Source organism: Macaca nemestrina, chromosome 15 (assembly GCF_043159975.1).
Source record: "Macaca nemestrina isolate mMacNem1 chromosome 15, mMacNem.hap1, whole genome shotgun sequence".
Lineage (NCBI taxonomy): Eukaryota > Metazoa > Chordata > Mammalia > Primates > Cercopithecidae > Macaca > Macaca nemestrina.
In genome coordinates, this window is record NC_092139.1 from 88,758,434 (window position 1) to 88,764,022 (window position 5,589).

Genomic DNA, 5,589 nt, shown 5'->3' on the forward strand with positions numbered 1-5,589 from the left:
CTCAGGACCTCTGCTGGGGTTGCTGCAGCCAGAGATCCGGATGAGAGACCTCATAAGCCTTTCAAAACCAGATGCAAGGGCACTACTCGGTTCCCATACAGTGTGGCTTAAGCCAGGGATAAATAAGTAAGAAATAGAAGAGCTCAGCATGGCTCTCCCTTTGTTCAGTTATTGGGGGAAAACACCCCCATTTTTTCAACGTAGGTTCCTTTTATTTTCCCTAAGTGTCAGCTGGTCTGAGAAATAAAGAGAAAGAGGACAAAGAGGGGAATTTTACAGCTGGGCCGCTGGGGGTGACATCACATATCAGTAGATCCATTATGGCCCCTGAGCCACAAAACTGCAGGTTTTTATTAAGGACTTTAAAAGGGGAGGGGGTGTATGAACAGGGAGTACGTCACAAAGATCACATGCTTCAAAGGGCGAAAAGATCACAAGGCAAAGGGCAAAGTCAAAACCTCCTGATGAGGGTCTATGTTCACATATTGTCTTGATAAACACCTTCAACAATAGAAAACAGAGAACCGGCCTGACCTTGATTTCACCAGGGTGGGGTTTTTTCCCACCCTAGTGAGCCTGAGGGTACTGCAGGAGACCAGCATGTATTTCAGTCCTTATCTCAACTGCAGAAGACAGACACTCCCAGAGTGGCTCTTTATAGACCTTCCCCCAGGAATTCATTCCTTCCCCAGGGTATTAATTATTAATATTCCTTGTTTGGAAAAGAATTCAGCCATATCTCCACTACTTGCATGTCTGTGTATGGGATCTCTGCAAGAAGAAAAATATGGCTCCATTTTGCCCCACTCCACGTGCAGTCAGACCTTATAGTGGTCTTTATTTGTACCCTGAAAATCACATTATTCTGTTCTTTTTCAACGTGCACTGATTTCATATTGTTCAAACACACATATTTTACAATCAGTTTATACAATAGTGGTCCTGAGGTGATGTACATTCTGAGCTTATGAAGATAACAAGGTTAAGAGATTAAAGTAAAGACAGGCATAAGAAATTATAAAAGTATTAATTTTGGGAACTGATAAATGTTCATGACATCTTCACAATTTATGTTCCTCTGCTGTGGCTCCAACTGGTCCCTCCATTAGGGGTCCCTGATGTCCCACAACATCCAATGAGACACCAAACCCTAGGGACCTTTTGATGCTGAAGGTGGGTGGTCTGAGAGTAGGGAGAGGTGCACCCTGAGAGCCCAGAGCTTCCAGGACAGGACTTGGCAGTCTGAAAAGGGGCCACACTGTTGAGTGGGGAAGGAGACATCTCTGGCCACAGGCCTGCAATTCTGCTGGCTTCCCCATCACCAAACTGGGCTCTCTGCTCTGATGTCTGTCAGAGAATCTCCTTCATGAGACTAAGATCCCAGGACTTTACTAAAAATAACAGCATAAACCAAACAGACATGTAATGATACATGAATTCTGTGCAGAGCAATGACTATAAATACAGTTCAACAAAGGCCCTTACTCATATCTTTCATGCAGAAGAAAAAGACAAAGGCAGAGAACAACTGAAGGGCTCAGTAGGTCTGCTACTGGGGCAGCACTGTGTGCTGTAAGCTTGTCCTTGAGGAGTCAACAGATAAGAACAACTGGGAAACCATCCTGCTGTGACCCTGTATCATCTGCTCACTGCTCACTGGGGTCAGCAGCTGTGTACTCACAGGGAACCAGATTCACCCAATTTGGCCTTCTCCACCCCAGCTGGGAAATGTATTCTAGTGACTCTCTGGACTGAGGTTCTATGAAGGGGCTGGCAGACAAGAAGAGGGGGCTGATTTGCATGAAGAAACCATTGCACACCTTTTCCTTTCATCTAAAACCCATTAATGGATACTCTGAGGCCACCCATAGAAATCAAGCTGGTCTTCTAAATTTGGGAGTTATGAAGGAGTCATTCCTGATCAATCTACAGGAAGGGGGGTCATCAGCAGTAGGAGGTCAGAGTGAGGCAGAAACTGGCTTCTTTGAGACTCATCACCACTGCCACCAACTCTGGGACAAATGGGGTCACCTGCTATAACAGTCACCCCAAACTACTCACAGGAGTCTGAGCCTAGTCCCCTCACCTTATTGCTTCTGATTCTGTTCCACTCCTCTGTTTTCCCTGGAGCCCTTGCCCATGTCTGAGTCCAGGGTAACAGGGGTATCTCCACCCCAGTCAACACCTATACAGAGCTAACAGCTACTATGGTTGAAGCAGAGTCCACAGTTGTAACTATGAGGGCCTAACCTGCTCCCCCATCCCCTCACACAGGTGATCACTGCTGTGTTTCTCATGGACTGAGCCTTTTCCTCTGGAAAACACAAGGTATTTATTCCTCTCTAACACCAGGCATATAATGGAGGGGGTAGGGGTGGGTGTGAAGCAGAGTGGCTTTTTCAAATGTAATGCAGTAAGACCCTGGCTACAGAAAATCATTTCACAAAACTCCACACCCTTTCATGGCAAAAACACTCAACAAACTATGAATAGAAGGAAACTACCTCAACATAGTAAAGGCCATCTATGAAAATCCTACGACTAACATCATATGCAATGTGAAAGACCAAAGATATGTTTCATAATATCTATCAGCAACAAAGCAACAATGCACATTTTCGCTGCTTCTATGAAAAACAGCATTGGAAGACCCAGCTAGAGTAATTAGGCAAGGGAAAGAAATAAAATTAGAAATAAAAAGTGAAATTATCTCCATTTTCATTTGATTTAATGTTATATGTAGAATACCCTTAAAAGTCCCACAAAGGAAACTTTGTCAGAATGATTAAATGTATTCGCTAATGGTTCCGAATACAAACATCACCATGTAAAATTATCTTGTGGCTAGGCATGGTGACTTATGCATACATTCCTAGTACTTTGAGAGACTGAGGTGGAAGGATTGCTTGGGGTCAAGAGTTCAAGACCAGACTGGGCAACAAAGCAAGACCCTGTCTCTACAAAAAGAAAGAGAGAGAGAGAGAAGAAAGAAAGAAGAAAGCAAAGAAAGACAGACAGAAAGGAAGAAGGAGAAAGAAAGAAAGAAAGAAAGAAAGAAAGAAAGAAAGAAAGAAAGAAAGAAAGAAAAAGAAAGAAAGAGAAAATAAATCTCTTACATTTAGCAAATAGGAAACAACCCAAAACAAAACCAGGACCCAAACCCATTAAGATGACTTTACCGAAATAATAGAAAATAATAGGTTCTAGCAAAGATGTATAGAAATTATAACTGTTATGCATTGCTGGAGGGACCATAAAATAATGCACCCACTGTGGCGGCCTTGGTGACAGTTTCTCAGAATACTAAACACAGAATTACCATTTTATCAGAATTTTCACTTCTGGGAATGTGCCTCAAAGATTGAAAGCGGGATCTCAAAGAGATAATTATATACCCTTGTTCACAGCAGCATTATTCACAAGAGCTAAAAGGTGGAGGCAGCCCAAGTGTCATCTATTGGATAAACAGCATATAGTATACACACACAAGGCATTATTATTCAGCCTTAAACAGAAAGTTCTGACCCATGCGATGGCATGGATGAACCCTAAAGACATGATACCAGCAGAAATAAGCTGGTTTCAAAGGATAAAAGTTGTTTGCTTGCCCCTCTATGGGGTATCTAGTGTAGTGAAATCCATAGAGGCAAAAGGTAGAATGATTTTTTCCAGGTATGAAGTTTTGGTTTGGGAAGATGAAAAATACCTGGAGATAAATCGTGGTACTGTGCTTATACAACAATGTGAATTTACTTAATGACACTGAAGCACACACTTGAAAATGGTTAAAATATTGTGTTTTGTGTTTGAATAATTTAACACAGTCAAAAAGAAAAAGATTTATATTCGGTGCAGTTTCTCTACTTCCAAGAACAATAAAAGCAAACAGGACTACGAGAGTGTGCCTGAGTCTCCAGGACACTTGTCCTTCTGTGCAAGCCCCACAGCATCTTAACAGACCAATAGAGTTGAAGATGCCTCATTGCAGGTGACACAAAATAACATGAGAAAGTCTGGGGGTCACCATGATGGTAGCAGTGAGTGCCTGACCCAGTCCAGGAGCAGCCACTAGTGCAACAATGGCCAAAGAAGTGGAGATGAAGCTGGTGGCAGTGGTAGCAGCCTCTCTAGCTGGAGACGGGCATCTGTTGTCCTATGAAAATGGTTCATAGTTGATATATCTGGCAAAGATATGTCAATGATAGTGGCATATTTCATCCAGAAGCAAGCAAACATGAAGGAAATGTCCCTCAGTGCTTTGGTCAAAATGGCATGGCAGTCCCCAACACAGGATGAATATTATACCATTTCTTGATAAATACTGGGAGTGCATGATGATCATTCAGACACCTGGGGAAATGACTAGGCTGACTAACATTGTTAAAACAATTAGGAAAAAGGAGATTTATTCTTGGTAAAGAAACACCTGGGTCCAGGGAGTAAAGACCTGAAAGAAGATTGCCCAAGATATGGACTTTTGGATCAGGACCTTGGTAACACGGATCCTGTTTATGACAACCAAAAGCAAAGCAGTGCCCTGTCTATGAGTAGGAATCTGAATGGGGGAACTGAACAGGAAGCAGCAGAAAAGAGGAAGAGGAGCTCAGTGCAAACAGCAGGATGAGATCTCAGAGAACACCAAGAAGGTCCAGAGTGACCCTTTGTTTTCTGCTCAGTGCCTTCCCCCTTACAACTTCTAGAACACCCAACTTTTAGAACAAAGATGGCTACTGGTATATTCTAACTGAGCCTGATCCACACACCCTTGGTCCTCAGAAGGTTGAAGACTTTCAGGCAGGAGAACTTATTCCTGGAAACCTCCACAGTGACTGGTTCTATGAACACGTTTTGTTAGCCTAACTTGATTGAGTTCCCCAGGTAAAGGTCTCCAATGGCCAGCTGGCTGTCTGTGGTTGGAAGGAAGCGGTACTCTATAAGGCCTCTCACGGGGCATAGAAAGGGACCTGGTACCTTGAAATCACCGTAAATGAGTTGTCACCAGACACTGCTGCCAGACTGGGTTGGTCTCAGCCCTGAGGTAAACATCAATCTCTCTTAGGTTATGATAAATTCAGCTATTCTTGGCAGAGCAAAAGGGAACCAAGTTCCACCAGTCCACAGACAAACAGTACTCTTCTAGCTTTGGGCAGGGACACATCCTGGGATTTATATTAATCCTTCTGAAGGCACAAAGACAGCCAAGTTATTGCCTGATACTTACAAAGATAAGGGTTTGATAGAGTACAATAATTATTTGTAGTTTGAGGAAAAAGACATTTTGGATAAAGCACAGAAAAGCCTAAAACAGATTCTGCACAGTAAAATAATATTTTATAAAAATTGCATCAATTAAGATGCTGCTTAAAAAGATATTTTTGAAGGGGTTGATTTCCAGCCATCTCACTGGAAAACAGCTGCATGGTTTCCATTAACTTTGGACTGTGCTGCAAGTGTCTTCCAAAGGATCTCACTTACTCCCCTATGAGTGACATGGGCTGGGATGCTGTGGTAGAGCACACTCTGGCTGACGTTTTGTATCTCCTGGAGACAGAAGTGGATGGGAGGCACAGTCCTCCATGGGAACCCTGA

The 5,589-nt window shown here is 42.9% G+C and overlaps 1 pseudogene; it reads left to right on the top strand.

Annotated features, from left to right (window-relative positions):
- The first annotated feature begins 4,559 nt into the window (after window positions 1-4,559).
- Window positions 4,560-5,589, top strand: LOC139358394 (set1/Ash2 histone methyltransferase complex subunit ASH2 pseudogene; annotated as a pseudogene).